This window comes from Pan paniscus, chromosome 1 (genome assembly GCF_029289425.2).
Source record: "Pan paniscus chromosome 1, NHGRI_mPanPan1-v2.0_pri, whole genome shotgun sequence".
In the NCBI taxonomy this organism is placed as follows: domain Eukaryota; kingdom Metazoa; phylum Chordata; class Mammalia; order Primates; family Hominidae; genus Pan; species Pan paniscus.
The window spans coordinates 108,215,160-108,233,680 of record NC_073249.2 but is presented as its reverse complement, the minus strand read 5'-3'; the positions used below and the strand labels follow the sequence as shown (position 1 = coordinate 108,233,680).

Here is an 18,521-nt window from a genome sequence, read left to right as displayed (position 1 = left end):
AAAGCCAAAATTCACAAATGGGATCTAATTAAAGAGCTTCTGCAGAGCAAAAGAAACTATCATTAGAGTGAACAGGCAACCTACAGAATGGGAGAAAATTTTTGCAATCTTCTCATCTGACAAAGGGCTAATATCCAGAATCTACAAAGAACTTAAACAAATTTACAAGATAAAAATAAACAAACCCATCAAAAAGTGGGCAAAGGATATGAACAGACACTTCTCAAAAGAAGACATTTATGCAGCCAACAGACATATCAAAAAATGCTCATCATCACTGGCCATCAGAGAAATGCAAATCAAAACCACAGTGAGATACCATCTCATGCCAGTTAGAATGGCGATCATTAAAAAGTTAGGAAACAACAGATACTGGAGAGGATGTGGAGAAATAGGAATGCTTTTACACTGTTGGTGGGAGTGTAAATTAGTTCAACCATTGTGGAAGACAGTGTGGGAATTCCTCAAGGATCTAGAAATAGAAATACATTTGACCCAGCAATGCCATTACTGAGTATACCCAAAGGATTATAAATCATGCTACTATAAAGACACATGCACATGTATGTTTATTGTGGCACTATTCACAATAGCAAAGACTTGGAACCAACCCAAATGTCCTTCAATAATAGACTGGATAAAGAAAATGTGGCACATATACACCATGGAATACTATGCAGCCATAAAAAAGGATGAGTTCATGTCCTTTGTAGGGACATGGATGAAGGTGGAAACCATCATACTCAGTAAAATATCACAAGGACAGAAAACCAAACACCACATGTTCTCACTCATAAGTGGGAGTTGAGCAATGAGAACACATGGACACAGGGAGGGGAATGTCACACACTGGGGCCTATCATGGGGTGGGGGGCTGGGGGAGAGATAGCATTAGAAATACGTAATATAAATGACGAGTTGATGGGTACAGCAAACCAACATGGCACATGTATACCTATGTAACAAACCTGCACGTTCTGCACATGTACCCTAGAACTTAAAGTATAATAATAATAAAAAAAAGAAAAAAATTCTATTACAGTAGCAAGGAATATTGAGAAATATCCAGGAAGTTCTTGTAAAATATATAATTCCTGGAATATTTATACAAACATCACTTTACCTATGCAAATGTATGTATTTGCATATCATTTACCTATGCGTTTACCTATGCAAATTTAGCCTAGGGCAGATTGGGTGTCTTTTCTGATTTGACAACTCTTCCCATGTAACTGTTATAGTAGACGGACATCAAATAAATCTAATTATTTCAGGCTGGGTGTGGTGGTTCAGGCCTGTAATCCCAGCACTTTGGGAGGCCGAGGTGGGTGGATCACGAGGTCAAGAGATCAAGACCATCCTGGCCAACATGGTGAAATCCCATCTCTACCAAAAATATGAAAAAAATTAGCTGTGTTTGGTGGCACATGCCTATAGTCCCAGCTACCCAGGAGGCTGAGGCTAGTGGCATTTGGACATATGAACAGAAGTGTGTGGTTCCAGTACAGTGGTTAGATGTAGTCACTTTGAAAGCCAGAATGGCAAATATGACTTACCTGGATACCAGTGGCTTACTCATGGTTGGAAAGTTTTCGGTGGGCGTTTAAGTGTTGTGAAGTAGTATGTTTCAGTGACTGGTTGGAAATGACAGGGACGGACTAGCCCCCAGAATCCTGCTATGCTAGAGAATTCCCACCAGGAAGATCTTAGTGACCTTTATCAAGAGGACTGTGGGAACAAAAATGTTTCCTTTTGAAAGGAACCAAACAATCACAAGTGCTAAGTTTTCTGGGAATTTCCATTAAAGTGACACAAACCTGGCCATGATTCTCACCACTACTTAACTCTGGGCTCTGTATTATGAGAGAAGGGAGCCTGAGATAGACCAAATGACATCCCTGAAGCACCTCTCAGCAACTCATGTCACTCAGTAGAACTGTCCATACCAAGCCTGTCAAGGATCTTTGAACATACATCCTTGGCAAACAACTTTAATACACCCTTTGAAATGGAGTAAATATTAAGAATGTCAAAGAAGGAAACCACAAACTTATTTTATTGGACTTGTGAATTTTTGAGTACACACTTAACTGTTACAGAAATTTGTAGAAATAAACATGTTGCTATAAAGGAATGCCTGGGCATATAATTTTCTACCCTTATAAATGAAGAGAAAAGTTATCATATTATGTCACCAGCTGGACACTAATTGATGTCCTTTATAATACTGAGGACAGATTTAATACCCACTTTATAGCCTGTGTAAGATTTTTTACTGAACACAGTACGTTTTGAGGTGGCATGGTTTGATCAGCATTTCTCATCCATGTAAATGAGCCACATATGGCGGGACTGGAACTACAGTAAATGTTAGTTTACTTCTACCAGGTAGTATATAAAGTACCAATCAACTGCTAACATAAGAAAACAAACAGTAATAATGACTTTTATTCCTTGGCGATATATTCTTTTGAGTGTGAATAGATTACACAAAAGAAAATTTTTAAGATTGGTGAATGTGAATACCTACATGTAATTTTTGCTGGTTAGTAAAATATTCTTACCACTTGTAAGAGCAAACTAACACATTGTCTTAAAGTGATCATGGACACAAGCATTTATAAGCCTGTGTTAAGTCTTTATAATTCAATAGATTTCAGTTTTTATAATGTTAATAATAACAATTGTAAAAAAGATAAATTTGTCCTGTATAGCACCATTATTTTTAGCCTTTCCTGTTAATGGAGCTTTAAAATTCTGTTTTGGGTTTATATAATAGCATATACATAACTGTGAATTCAAATACTTAACCACTAATTTGAAAATTATCAGTGTGATACACAGGAATCATTATTCAGAATGTGGTCTGGTCTCTAGGAAGTATTAACAGGAAAGTTACAAAACAATTTAGTTGATTTAGCAAAGACCTGGATGCTATTTTTCTCCCAAACTAAGATACTTTTTGACACTAAACACACACACACACACATATTTTAAATTTATTATATATTTTTAAAGACAGAGTCTCCCTCTGTCACTCAGGTAGACTGCAGTGGCATAATCAGAGCTCACTGTAATCTCAAACTCCTGGCCTCAAGAGATCCTCCCATCTCGGCTTCCCAAAGAGCTGTGATTACAGATATGAACCCCTGTGCCTGGTGGACACTAAATGCTTTTTAAAAGAGTTTATCTTTGCCTTCTCCAAACAAGAAGCAACAGTCTCCAAGTCAATATAATCCCACAGACAATGGTGTTCTTTTTCTCCAGAGTAAGATGCTTGTGGCAGTCATTAAAATAAGTGACAATTTAACTAGGGATTATCCTTATTTTCCTGATAGTAAATTGATATGGTTTGGCTCTATGCCCCCACCCAGATCTTATGTCAAGTTGTAATCCCCACGTGTTGGAGGAATAGCCTGCTGGGAGGTTTTGAATCATGGGGGTGGACTTCCCTTTTGTTCTTGTGATAGTGAGTGAATTCTCACGACATCTGATTTTTTTTGAAAGTGTGTAGCACTTACACCCTCACACACTCTATCTCTCCTGCTCTGCCATGGTAAGACATCCTTGCTTCCCCTTTTCCTGCTGCCATGATTGTAAGTTTCCTGAGGCCTTCCAGCCATGCTTCCTGTTAAGCCTGTGAAACTGAGTCAATTAAACCTCTTTTCTTCATACATTACCCAGTCTCAGGTATTTTTTTATAGCAGTGTGAAAACGGACTAACACATATACTGTAGTGAATTACACAGATTATTACATGTTTTGCAAGAGCAAATTATATTTATTTGAAATGGGAAGAGAGCATTTTATTGCATTTTGTGTATTATATTTATTTTCCAGAATACAGAAAGAAAATTAAAGTAAATGTTAATAAATGCTTTCTAGAGAGTAATAAAAAATAGACACAAAAACAAAAACATCACAATTACAGATATAAAAAATCTCTTTTTCTTCTCAGTGTGCACCAAATACTTAGTTGATTTGAGATAAATGTGGACAAGTAAAGGAAAAGGGGTGTCAAATGGGATTATTTGTCATCTCTCTCAAAAGAGAATAGATGTCTGTCATGTATCTAGAAAAATAACCCAAATTGTGAGTGCATAAAACCAAATTCTCAATTATTGCTGCTACCAGTAGAGAATAACCTTTTGACCAAAAAGTTTCTTTGGCCAAAAACGAAATAAAAAATTCAGTAAAGATAAAAAACCTGGAGAAAAGGAGACTTAACGTAATAATGTAATTAATTCTTTGCTACTGGGTTTTCTATCAGTAGTAGTTTGCCTTCATAAAGCTGTTTGCTTCCTGAGTAAAACTAGACATGGAAATCCTGCTTAGCCCACTGGTACAGTCTGAGGTTCTCTAAGCTGTGTAATCTTGGAATTATGTATTCAAGAATCTATTATTTGAAATATTGTATTACTCTGTTTTCATACTGCTGATAAAGACATATCCAAGACTGGTCAATTTAAAGAAGAAGGAGGTTTAATGGACTCACAGTTCCATCCATGTGGCTGAGGAGGCCACGCAATCACGGCAGAAGGTGAAAGGCACATCTCATATGGTGACAGATAAGAGAAGAGAGCTTGTGCACAGAAACTCTCATTTTTTAAACCATCAGATCTCGTGAGACTTACTCACTATTATGAGAACAGCACAGGAAAGTGCCGACTCTATGATTCAGTTATCTCCTACCAGGCCCCTCTCACAATATGTGGGAATTATGGGAGCTACAAGATGAGATTTCGGTGGGGACACAGAGTCAAACCATATCATTCTGCCCCAGCCCCTCTCAAATCTCATGTCCTCACATTTCAAAACCAATCATGCCTTCTCAGCAGTGCCCCAAAGTCTTAACACATTCCAGCATTAACTCAAAAGTCCACAGTCCAAAGTCTCATCTGAGACAATGCAAGTCCCTTCCACCTAAGAGCCTGTAAAATCAAAAGCAAGTTAGTTACTTCCTAGGTACAATGGGGGTACAGGCATTGGGTAAATACAGCCATTCCGAATGAGAGGAATTAGTCAAAACAAAGGGGCTACAGGCCCCACGCAAGTCCAAAAACCAACCCAGCAGTCAAGTCTTAAAGTATCAAAGTGATCTCCTTTGACTCCGTGTCTCATATCCAGGCCATGCTGATGCAAGTGGTGGGTTCCCATGGTCTTGGGCAACTTCGACCATGTGACTTTGCAGGTTATAGCCCCTCTCCTGGCTGCTTTCATGGGCCAGCATTGAGTGTCTGCGGCTTTTCCAGGTGTACAGTGCAAACTGTCAGTGGATCTACCATTCTGGGATCTGGGTGACCGTGGCCCTCTTCTCGCAACTCCACTGGGTGGTACCCCAGTAGGGACTCTGCTTGAGGGCTCTGACCCCACATTTCCCTCCCATACTGCTCTAGCAGACGTTCTCCATGAGGGCCCCACCACTGCAGCAAACTTTTGCCTGGGCATCCAGGCATTTCCATACATCCTCTGAAATCTCGATGGAGGTTCCCAAACCTCAATTATTGACTTCTGTGCCCTTGCAGGCTCACCACCACATGGAAGCTGCTATGGTTTGGGGCTCCCACTCTCTGAAGCAACAGCCCGAGCTGTACCTTGGCCCCTTTTAGTCACAGCTGGAGTGGCTGCAATGCAGATCAAGTCCCTAGACTGCATACAACAGAGGGACCCTGGGCCCGGCCTGGGAAACCATCTTTTTCTCCTAGGCCTCCAAGCCTGTGATGGGAGGGCCTGCTGTGAAGACCTCTGAATGCCTGGAGACATTTTCCCCATTGCTTGGGGGTTAACATTCATTAATTAACTCGTTCCTTATGCAAATTTATGCAGTGGGCTTGAATTTCTCTTCAAAAAATGGGTCTTTCTTTTCTATTGCATCATCAGGCTGTGAACTTTCCTAACTTTAATGCTCTGCTTCCCTTATAAAACTGAATGTTTTTAACAACACCCAAAGTCACCTCTTGAATGCTCCTTAGAAATTTATTCTGCCAGATACCCGAAATCATCTCTCTCAAGTTCAAAGTTTCACAAATCTCTAGGGCAGGGGCAAAATGCCATCAGTCTGTTTGCTAAAACATAGCAAAAGTCACCTTTACTCCAGTTCCCAACAAGTTCCTCATTGCCATCTGAGACCTCCTCAGCCTAGACCTTATTGTTCATATCACTATTAGCATTTTTGACAAAGCCATTCAACAAGTCTCTAGTAAGTTCCAAACTTTCCCACACTTTTCTGTCTTCTTCTGAGCCCTCCAAACTTCCAGCCTCCGCCTGTTACCCAGTTCCAAAGTCGCTTCCACATTTTCAGGTATCTTTTCATCACCACCCCACTCCTGGTACCAATTTACTGTATTAGTCCATTTTCATGCTGCTGATAAAGACATATCCAAGACTGGAAAGAGAAAGAGGTTTAATGGGCTTACAGTTCCACATGGTTGGGGAGGCCTCACAATCATTGAGGAAGGCAAGGAGGAGCAAGTCAAATCTCACATGGATGGTGGCAGGCAAAGAGAGAGAGCTTGTGCACAGAAACTCCTGTTTTTAAAACCATCAGATCTCGTGAGACTTATTCACTATAATGAGAACACCACAGGAAAGTCCTACCCCTATGATTCAATTATCTCTCACTGAGTCCCTCCCACAACAGGTGGGAATTATGGGAGCTACAAGATGAGATTTGGGTGGGGACACAGAGCTAAACCATATCAAATATCAATAGTTGAAAATTATTGATGCAAAACTTTCCATGGGGTTCTGAAACTTTCCTTAGTTGAAAACACAGCCTCTAAAAGCTTTTTAGCTGTTTGGCAAGAATCAGAGTAAAACAAAAATTATTTGTAGATGAGAAATACTAGAAGGATGAGGCCAATTATATCATAAGGTAGGAAAGTAAAATTCCCCATTGGGGTATAATACAGAACTTTTTTTTTTTGAGACAGGGTCTCACTCTGTCACCCAGGTTGAAGTGGAGTGGCATGATCCCAGCTCACTGTGATCTCAACCTCCTGTACTCAAGCAATCTTCCTACCTCAGTCTCCTGAGTAGCTGGGGCAACAGGCACGAGCCACCATGCCTGGCTAATTATTATTTTTTTGTAGAGACAGTGTCTCACCATATTGCCCAGGCTGTTCTTCAATTCCTGGACTCAAGCAGTCCTCTTGCCTTGGCCTCCCAAAGTGCTGGGATTACAGGTGTGAGTCCCATGCCTGGCCTATAACTATTTTGTATACATTTGATCAATATTTTTCCTTGAGGATAAAAATATATTATGGATAGTGAACACACTGAAAAATCTCCAGGGCCTTCACATAAAGCATATTGTTTTTGAAATATTTATATTAACAATATTTCACCCATTCAAACTTAATTCCAGGAGGGCTAAGTGTTTTCTATGTTTTCTATGATTTAATAATTCCTCCTCTGCAGTTTTTTTTTATTTTTTATTTTTTATTTTTTTAAGATGGAGTCTTGCACTGTCGCCCAGGCTGGAGTGCAGTGGCACAATCTTGGCTCACTGCAACCTCTGCCTCCTGGGTTCAAGTGATTCTTCTGCCTCAGCCTCCCACGTAGCTGGGATTACAGGCATGAGTCACCACACCTGGCTAATTTTTTGTATTTTTGGCAGAGATGGGGTTTCACCATGTTGGCCAGGCTTGTCTCGAACTCCTGACCTCAGGTGATTTGCCTGCCTTGGCCTCCCAAAGTGCTAGGATTACAAGCATGAGCCACTGCACCCGACTTTTTTTTTTTTTGAGACAGAGTCCTGCTCTGTTGCCCAGGCTGGCATGATCTCGGTGGCCCACTGCAACCTCCACCTTCCAGGTTCAAAAGATTTTCCTGCCTCAGCCTCCAGAGTAGCTGGGACTACAGGCATCCACCACCTCGCCTGGCTAATTTTTGTATTTTTAGTAGAGAGGGGGTTTCATTGTGTTGGCCAGGGTGGTCGAACTCCTGACCTCAGGTGATCCACCTGCCTCAGTCTCCCAAAGTGCTGGGATTACAGGTGTGAGCCACTGCACCCAGCCTCCTCTGCAGCTCTTACAATAAATGCTGAGCTGGTTAAGAAATACGAAGCATGCCAAGCAAACCTAATTATCTCTAACATCTCTCCTAGTTATAAGGTAAAATAAAAAATTATGGCTATTTTCCATGGGCTCTTGGGGTTATCTTAATAATAGTTCTAGGTATAAATAATATTCTGAAAATATTACTTTTTATTTGTCCTAAATGTAGGGCCTGATCTTGGGAGAGCAAATTCAAGAAGGTCGTAGGAACAGAACTGATCACTTGATGTAGAGAGGGTCTTGCGTGACTGAGGAGCAACATTTAGCAACTTAACCTAATTATAATAAAATATTAAAAAATAAAACGAAGAAAATAATACAGCTCCACAGAAACTTAGTACTTCTGTTTTTTTTAATAATCATAAAGTCAACAAAACACAGGAAATTATTCTAAGACATGGAATTTTTTATCTGTAGGCAGATTGAAGAGATGATAATTAATAACCTTTCACGTTGTAAATGAAGTCATTAATCAATAAACCCAGAAAGCAGGTCCATCAAAACTGACCAAAGTTTGCCAAAATTTTAGTAGATAATTTCTTTTCATAATTTCTTTTCAGACTCAGATGCTTTAAACCAAGGCAAATGCAATTCATTCTGCTTGAGCTTTGTCCTTCATTATGCTCTTTCTTCCTCTAACTGGAAGAAACTGTTACTTTAGGACTATTTCTTTTCATTTGAAAAATAAACATACAGGTTATTTGCCTTGTTACTATTGTTCTGATATAGTTTTAGCCACCTATATTATTATTACTTTTAATCAAAGTAATTAATTTCTGTTTTGCAGAAAATTGGGAATAGGTAATTGACTTCTGTCATATACAAGCATTTTAGCAGATCATCAAAGATCTTGAATACACAAAGCACAACTTTCTACAGCCACCCAATCCTTTTATACTTTCTTAAAGTGGCAAAAATGACTGAAAGATATAGCTGCTCTATTGCATATGAAAATAAGAAGCAAAAGAAAATAAATTAAAATTATTCTTAGTACTCAATGCTTGTATCCAATATTTTCCTTTTATTAGCTCACTTTAATATTAGTTCTATGTTTTATGTTTTCTAAGACCTTTAAAATTATGTTTAAGCTGACATACAATAAAACATAATTTCTGCTGATATTAAAAGTTCACTCAGCAAAGAAGTTGAGGTTCCATTGCCACTTGGAAGCCACTCTGAGAACTAACAAAAGATGTGCCTGGACTTAGGCAGCTCATGGGGTGCATGTCTCATGCAGTGCAATTCACCTGACTCCTTCAGGAGAGTCACTGGAGCAGCTTAGTGGATGATCTCCAAAAGTGCTAAGATAGTCTCAGAATGGCAAATTCATGACTCTCATGGAAATTTAAAATAAACATGTATCAACACTTTATATAACTCTTTAAATAATGAGGAAACTGGTAAGATATTAAAATCAGTTTAAATCAAGATTTGACCTCCAGTGATTTCTAGTCTCTGTGGGGCAAAATCCATTTACATAGTTATAGACAGGAATCATTTTTACTGCTATGGAAGAAAACACTTTTGTTTGTTTAAAGGAACTTTTATTAAAATTTAAAAAGTGTAAACTATACTGATAACATTCTTTTTTACTGATATATAAAAATTATACATATTTATGGAGTACATGTGATATTTTGAGATATGCATAAATGTGTAATGATCAAATTAAAGTATTTAGAATATCCATCATCTCAAACATTTATCATTCATCTTGAGAACATTTCAAATCTTCTCCCTATTATTATTATTATTATTATTTTTAGAAAAGTCTTGATCTGTTACCCAGGCTAGAGTGCAGTGGCACCATCTCAGCTCACTGCAACCTCCACCACCTGGGTTCAAGCGATTCTTGGCCTCAGCCTCCCGAATAGCTGTGATTCCAGGCATGCACAATGATGCCTGGCTAATTTTTATATTTTTAGTGTTGGCCAGGCTGGTCTTGAATTCCTGACCTCGGGTTATCCCCCTGCCTTGGCATCCCAAAGTGCTGGGATTACAAGCATGAGCCACCGTGCCCAGCCTCTCCTCCCTATTTTGAAATATAAAACAAACTATTGTTAACTATAGTCATCGTTTTGTGGTACTAAGAACTAATAATTTATTACTTCTATCTGACTGTATGTTTGTATCCCCTAAACAACCTCTCTTCATCTCCCTACCACCCTTTCCAGCCTTTGGAAACCATCATTCTACTCTCTATCTCCATGAGATCAACTTTTTTTAGCTCCCACATATGAGTGAGTACATACAATGTCTGTCTTTCTGTTCTTGGCTTATTTCTCTTAACATAAAGATCTTTAGTTCTGTCCATGTCACAAATGACAGGATTTCATCCTTTTATCATGGATGAATAGTATTTTATTATGTATATATCACATTATCCATTTATCTATTGATGGACACTTACACTGATTCTCTATCTTAGCTCTTGTGAACCGTGCTGAAATAAACATGGGTGTGCAGGTATTCCTTTGATACACTGACTTCCTTTCCTTTAGATAAATACCCGGTAGTGGAATTGCTGGATCATAGGGTAGTTCATTTTTAGTTTTTTAGGAAACCTCTATATTTTTTCCATTATGGCTATACCAAGTTACATTCCTATTAACAGTGTATGAGAGTTCCATTTTTTCCTCATCCTCATGAGCATTTGTTATTCTTTTTGTCTTTGTAATAATAACCATTCTAACTGGGGTGAAATAATATCTCATTGTGGTTTTGATTTGCATTTCCCTGATGATTAGTGTTGTTGGGCATATTTTCATATATCTGTTGGATATTTTGTATCTTTTTCTTCTTCTTTTTGGAGACAAGATCTCATTTGCTCTGTCACCCAGGATAGAGGGCAGTGATGTGATCATAGCTCACTGCAGCCTCAAACCCCTGGATTCAAGCAATTCTTCCACCTTAGCCTCCTAAGTCCCAGCCCCACCATTCAGTATGATATTAGCTATCGGTTTGTTATATATGGCCTTTATTATGTTGAAGTAGTGTTAGTCCGTTCTGTTCTCACACTGCTATAAAGAACTATCTGAGACTGGGTAATCTATGAAGAAAAGAGGTTTAATTGAGTCAGTTCTGCAGGCTGTACAGGAAGGATGGCTGAGTGGCCTCAGGAAACTTACAGCCATGTTGGAAGGGAAAGCAAGCACGTCTTACCACAGCAGAGCAGGAGAGGGAGAGAGTGAACAAGGAAGTGCTATACACTTTTAAACAACTGGATCTCACCCACTATCATGAAAACAGCAAAGGGGAAATTCACACCTATGATCCAATCACCTCCCACCAGGTACTTCTCCTAACATTGGGAATTACAATTTGGCATGAGATTTGGGTAGAGACACAAAACAAAACCATAGCAGGTAGGTTCCTTCTATGCCTGAATTGTTGAGAGTTTTGATCAGGAAGTGATGTTAAATTTTATCAAATGCTTTTTCTGTGTTTATTGAGATGATCATAAGGTTTTTGTCCTTCATTTGTTGATATGATGTATCACACAACAAATTTGTGTGTATTGAACCATCCTTGCATTTCTGTGATAAATCCCACTTGATCATGGTATATTATCTTTTTGATGTGTTGTTGGATTCAGTTTGCTAGTATTTTGTTGAAGGTTTTTGCATCTGTGTTCATCAAAGATATTGGCCTGTAGTTTTATTTTTTATTGTGTCCTTATCTGGTTTCAGTATCAGGGTAATGGTAGCCCCATGGAATGACTTAGGAAGAATTCCCTACTCTTCAGATTTTTGGAATAGTTTGAGAATAATTGGTGTTAATTCTTCTTTATAAGTTTGGTAGAACTCAGCAGCAAAGCCGTCTGCTCCTGGGCTTTTTTGTTATTGTTGGGATAATTTTATTACTGATTCAATATTATTAAATGTTATTAGTCTGTTCAGGTTTTCTATTTTATTTCTTTCTATTTCTTCATACAATCTTGGTAGATTGTATGTATCCAGCAACTTCTCCATTTCCTCTAAGTTTTCCAATTTGTTAATGTGTAGTTATTCATAATGGTCTCTAATGGTCCTTTGGATCTCTGTGGTAGCAGTTGTGATGTTTCCTTTTTTTCTGCTTTTATTTATTTGAGTCTTCTCTCTTTTTTTCCTCTTACTCTAGCTAGTGGTTTATCAATTTTTTCTTTTCAAAAAACAAATTTTTTATTTAATTAATCCTTTGTATTTTTTTACTTTTTTTATAAGAAAATATTTTTGAAGCCTTTATTTACAAAAGCTCTAAAAACAAATAATACCTTCCGTTCTGTAAATAATCTTTTGTTTAAAAAGGATTACCCAGTTACAGCACTGTAGTATCATGAATAAAGAATGTACAAGGGGGACAAACAATGTGGCTAACATTTGGAGATTTGCTAATATTACTGACTGAAGTGTAGGTAACACACATTATAACTTGTAGTCCATCATTTCAGGGTAGAGTTAATGATTACCAAAAAGTCTTCCTACAAATGCTCTGGTCTGGTCACATGTTCTGCATGGCTAAATATTTCAGTCTCTTTTGTCAATATATATATAAAATAGATTGCAAAGATATACACACACAAAACAAAGCATTACACTCCTCAGGTAATTTTATTAGCTGTATGTATATATATATATATATATATATACATACATAAAAATGAATATGTATATATATGTTATATTTTGTTGTTTTGTACCAAATTTCTTCATTATTTATCTTTGTAGCAACTATGAAAGCATAATTTTTGTCTTTAATTTAATTTGGTACAAAATATAACTAAAGGCTCGTTATCTTTGGATTTTAATAAAATTGATTTGTGTAACCAACAAATCAAGAGTATCATAAGTATGGCTACAAAATGAAATAAAATAAAGGGTAAACAGTGATGGAATAAAAGAAGCAGATCAAGGGAAGTGTGCTATCATAAAATAACAGTAGCTTCAACATCTTGAGTACCAGTTTCCTGGCAGATACTAAACATCCAATCACAAAGGATTTTTCCTGAACGGTGTAAAGCTGGTTTTAAAATTCTTTAGTCACAGAGCAGCCTACACATGCCAATTAGAAACTGACAGACACTAGAAGTGCTTGGAAGATTAAACGCTACGTACAGAAACAGCAGTTACTAAGCTCTTCAGTAGTTTCTTGTCTTTTTTTTGGTTTTGCTGAATTGACAGTTTGCACAATGAATGTGCTATATTCTGTGGGTCAAAAACAAGTAAATACTGTGTAAAGTTGGCAGATGGTCATTTTTCCAGATAAGATAAAGAAAAAACAAAATTTCTGATAAAACAGAGGTTTTGAGTCAGAATCACTCTCTAAAGTGCAAAACTGATGGTTCACAATCTCAAATAGCTAAAACGCCTGCAGAATGGAAGGGAGAGATATGAGACAGGGAAATAAATTACAGTCAGTGCTAGTTAATTTACGAAAAGGGAAAAATAAACCAAATTCGAGCAGGTAAAGTTTATCAAAATATTCAATATGATGTCTCTTTCCCCATTAAATTATATTAAATTAAGGCCAAATTTAACCTGACCGTGTTTCTTTTTATTAAGATCTGAGATAGGAATGGTCATACTTAGTACTGAAAGGCAGACAATAAAATGGGCCATGAAAGATGGGGGGAGGTACTGTCTGTTGTTCAAGGGATTCAACCAGAGACAAAATCTATATACAAGCATGTGTGTAGCTCGAAATAAAATAAAAATAAAAGGACTATTTCATGTCATGACTGCATGCTGGCTTTCTCTTCATATGCATTGCCTGTGCCATTCTGTACACAGGAGGAACCAGAACCAAGGCCATGCAAATGTTCACAATATTTGGCATCATCCATATGATCTTGAAAGAACATTTCTCTCATTTTAGAAAAGGCCATTCCTGTGAGCGATGAATCAGATCCTGCCTGATGCTGTGGTCCTATCCGTTCCAGCTCTACCTATTCTGCCACCACCTTTGCAGCTCTTCATGAGCTACTTCACAGCATAAATGACAGGAAAAAACAGTCGAAGGATCTCAAAGAAGTCAAGTTCTTCTTCAGGCAAGTTAGAGTTGGTCAGGATTTTAATTAAATAGCCAAAGTCATAACTGCTATGAAATGACAACCATTTGACCCCTTCACAGAGGAGCACTCCCGAAGTCATAAGTTCAGCAAAGTACTGGGTCTCAATTCCTTCCTCCTAATGTTTTTTATACTGGATATCAGATGTTGTTAGTAGCTCTATAGAGTGCTGGGCATGCATGTCCTCCATCAAATTAAATTTAAAATTAAGCTGCCAAGTTGAAGTTCCTGGAGGGTATTCACCTTGCTCATTCATAAATGTCAGTCCTAGCTGAATTATCTTTAAGAAGTCTACATTACACCGCAATAGTTGATACTGATAGTCAGGATTGCTCCTCAATTCTCTAATAGGTCTTGCAACCACACCTGGAAACTCGGTGTCCATAGCAACGTAATGATATTTTCGGATAACTTGACGAATTTTCTTCATCTCTTCATCCAAGTTGCAAGCCCAAACTTCACAAATTCTTGGGCTATGAGCTACAGTTGCTGCTGGCGTAGTGAGGGCACAAGGGGGTCTCGATGCCAAGCATCAGAATGTTATACTTGATTGAAGATTTGTTTCATAAAATGTTTTCTCCTTTATTTATGTACTTGTGTCACTGAGCTCGCGCTCCACCTCCTCCTCCTCGCCATAGAGACAGCACCCAGCCCAGCGGCGATGGCTGTGGCGGTAGCGGCGGCGGCAGCGGCGGCGGCGGCGATCAGGCGCCATAGGCACCTCTCGCCCAGGAAGGGGGAAAGACGAGCAGGAGCTGCGCCGCCGCACCGTGCTGCGCCGTCCTTTGTTTTTTTTTTTGTTTTTGTTTTTTAATATCTATTTCATTTAGTTCTGCTCTGATCTTTATTATTTCTTTCCTTTTACTAATTTTGAGTTTGATTTGTTCTTGCTTTTCTGGATCCTTGAGGTGCATTGTTAGGTTGTTTATTTGAAATTGTTTTACTCTTTTGATGTGGACATTTACTGCTATAAACATCTCTCTAGGCACTGCTTTTACTGTATCCCACAGGTTTTGGTATGTTGTATTTTCGTTTTCATTTGTTTCAAGAATATTTTAGATTTACTTCTTAATTTCTTCATTGACTCCACAGTCATTTGGGAGCATGTTGTTTCATTTCCATGTACTTGTACAGTTTTCCAAGTTCCTCTTGTTATTTATTTCTGGTTTTATTTCACTGTGGCCAAATAAGATACTTGATATAATTTCAAGTTTAAAAAATTTGTTGCAACTGGTTTTATGGCCTAACGTATTGTCTATACTGAAGAATGTTCCATGTGCTGCCGAGAAGAATGTACATTCTGCGTTTGTTTTATAAAATGTTCTGTAAATGTCTGTTGGGTCCATTTTTCTAAAGTGCAGTTTATGTCCAAGTTTTTGTTAATTTTCTATCTAGGTGATCTGTACAATGCCGAGAGTGGGGTGTTGAAGTCCCCAAATACTATTGTATGGTAGTCTATCTCCCTATAGACTTAATAGTATTTGCTTCCTTATACATCTGGGTGCTCCAAGTTTGGATATACACATATATATGTATAAAATATACATATATTTATATGTACATAAATGTACAAAAATATACATGTACAAAATGTACAAAAATATACATAAATATATATATATTTAGAATTATTATATCCTCTTGCTGAATTGATCCCTTTATCATTAAATAATGACCTTTTTGTCTCTTTTTACAGTTTTTTACTTAAAGTCTATTTTATCTGATGGGAGTATAGCCCCTTCTGCTCATTTTGAATTTCCATTTGTGTGAAAATCTTTTTCCATTTCTTCACTTTTAGTTTATATGTGTCTTTACAGGTGAAGTGAGTTTCTTGTAAGTAGCATATAATTGGGTTTTGGTTTTGTTTTTAATCTAGTCAGCCAGTCTACACATTTTAAGTGGGGAATTTAATCTGTTCACGTTCAAAATTGTCATTGATAGGTGAGGACTTATTCTTGTCATTTTGTTAATTGTTTTGGGGTTTTTTTGTATATCCTTTATTCCTTTCTTTGTCTCTTATTGCTTACTATTGCAGTCTGGTGGTTTACTATAGTGGTAATGTTTGGCTCCTTTCTGTTTCTCATTTGTACATGTGCTGTACCAGTGAGATTTATACTTTCATGTGTTTTCATGATGGTAGATATCATCCTTTCACTTTTAGATGTAGGACTCCTTAAGCATTTCTTGTAGGATCAGTCTAGTGGTGATAATTTCCCAGTTTTTACTTGTCTGGGAAAGGCTATATTAACTCTTTTAATATAGCATAGCATTTTTTCCTAGCCTGTAAAGTTTCTGTTGAGAAATCTGATGTTAGCCTGTTGGAGATTCTGTTATATGTGACTTGATGCTGTTCTCTTTCTGACTTTTGAATTATTTTTTTCTCTTGGACTTTTGACAGTTTGACTATAATGTGCCTTGAAAAGACATTTCTGGGTTGAATCTATTTTGTGATCTTTGAGCTTCCTATGTATGAGTGACTACATGTCTTGCAAGACTTGGAAACAGTGTTAGTCCATTCTTTTGTTACTATAAAGGAATACCTGAGACTGGATAATTTATAACGAAAAGAGGTTTAATTGGCTCACAGTTCTTCAGACTGTACAGAAAGCATAGTGCCAGCATTTACTTCTGATGAGGCCCTCAGGAAGCTTACAATCATGGCTGAAGGTGGAAAGGGAACCAGCATGTCACATGACAAAAACAAGAGCAAGAGAGAGAGGGGGAGATGCCACACTCTTTTAAACAATCAGATCTTGTGTGAACTCAGAACGAGAACTCACTAATTGTGTTAGGCTGTCCTTGCATTTCTGTAAAGAAATACCTGAGGCCAGGAACAGTGGCTCCCACCTGTAATCCCAGCGCTTTGAGAGTCTATGGCAGGTAGATTGCCTGAGCTCAGGAGTTCGAGACCAGCCGGGCAACTGAATTATAAAATACCAAAATTAGCTTGGTGTGGTGGTGCAGTCCTGTAGTCCCAGCTACTCGAGAGGCTGAGGCATGAGAATTGCTTGAACCCAGGAGGTGGAGGTTGCAGTAAGCTGAGATTGTGCCACTGCACTCCAGCCTGGGTGACAGAGTGAGACCCTGTCTCAAAAAATAAAAATAAAAAAGAAATACCTGAGACTGGGTAATATATAAAGTGAAGAGTTTTAATTGGCTCACAGTTCTGCAGGAATTACAAGAGGCATGGTGCTGGAGTCTTCTTGGCTTCTAGGGAGGTCTCAGGAAGTTTACAATCATGGCTGAATGCAAAGGGAGAGCAGGCATGTCACAGGCGAAAGCAGAAGCAGGAGAGGGAGAGCTGGGGGGAAGGTGCCACACATTTTAAATGACTAGGTCTTGTGGGAACTCACTATTACAAAGACAACACCAAGCCATGAGGCAAACACCTCCCAGGCCCCACCTCCCACACTGAGAATTACATTTCAACATGAGATTTGGAGGGGACAATCATCCAAATGATACCAGTAAGTTTTCAGCTATTGTTTTATTAAATAAGTTTTCTATGTCTTTGCCTATATCTTCTCCTGGAACTCACAGAATTTGAATATTTGGTCATTTTATGGTGTCCCATATGTCATGCAGCCTTTTCAGTCCTTTTTTTTCTTTTTTATTATTTCCTCTTCTTCTTTTCTTTCTTTCTTTCTTCCTTGTTTTTTTTGGGGGGAGGGTTCTGACTAGATTACTTCATAACAACTGTCTTTGAGTTCAAAAATTCTTTCTTCTGTTTGATCTAGTCTGTTGTTTATGCTCTCAATTGTTTATGCTCTCAATTGTATTTTTTTAATTTCATTCATTGATTTCTTCTGTTTTAGGTTGATGATTGTTTCTTTTCAATAATATCTATATCTTTTTTGAATTTCTCATTCAGATCATGAATTATTTTCTGGATTTCTTTGTATTATTTATCTGTGTTCTCTTGTATCTCACTGAGTTTCTTCAATATTGTTATTTTGTATTGTTTTTCAGGCATTTCATAACTTTCTTTTGAGATCTGTTACTGGAGAATTATTGTGTTCCTGTGGATGTGTCATGCTTTCTTAATTTTTAACATTTCTTGTGTCTTTACACTGATATCTGTGCATCTGGTGTAACAGTCACTTCTTCCAATTTTATAAATTGGCTTTCATAGGGAAGATTTTTTACTTATAGATTTATCTATAGTGTTGGTCAGGCAGGGTGCTTCGGCCTTTGATTCTGGGCATGTGCAGTCATATAATTTCCATGTGATTTCTTTAGTGATAATTAGCATTAGTGAAATTTGTGAGTTCCTTAGTGGCTTACACTGCAGTCGTTAGTGAAGGTTATGATGAAACTTTTCTGGGAATGGGAATATTAGGTGGGCTGATCCTCAGGCACCAGTGGTGGCAGCAATGGACAGAAAAGGCTTGCTTTCAGGCCCCTGTTTTCAGTGTCCA

The 18,521-nt window shown here is 37.9% G+C and overlaps 2 pseudogenes; one reads left to right on the top strand and one right to left on the bottom strand.

Annotated features, from left to right (window-relative positions):
- Positions 1-672: 672 nt before the first annotated feature.
- LOC100979511 (tetraspanin-12-like) lies at positions 673-2,017 on the top strand (annotated as a pseudogene).
- An 11,750-nt stretch (positions 2,018-13,767) lies between these two features.
- Positions 13,768-16,173, bottom strand: LOC100979859 (CCR4-NOT transcription complex subunit 7-like; annotated as a pseudogene).
- Positions 16,174-18,521: the final 2,348 nt, after the last annotated feature.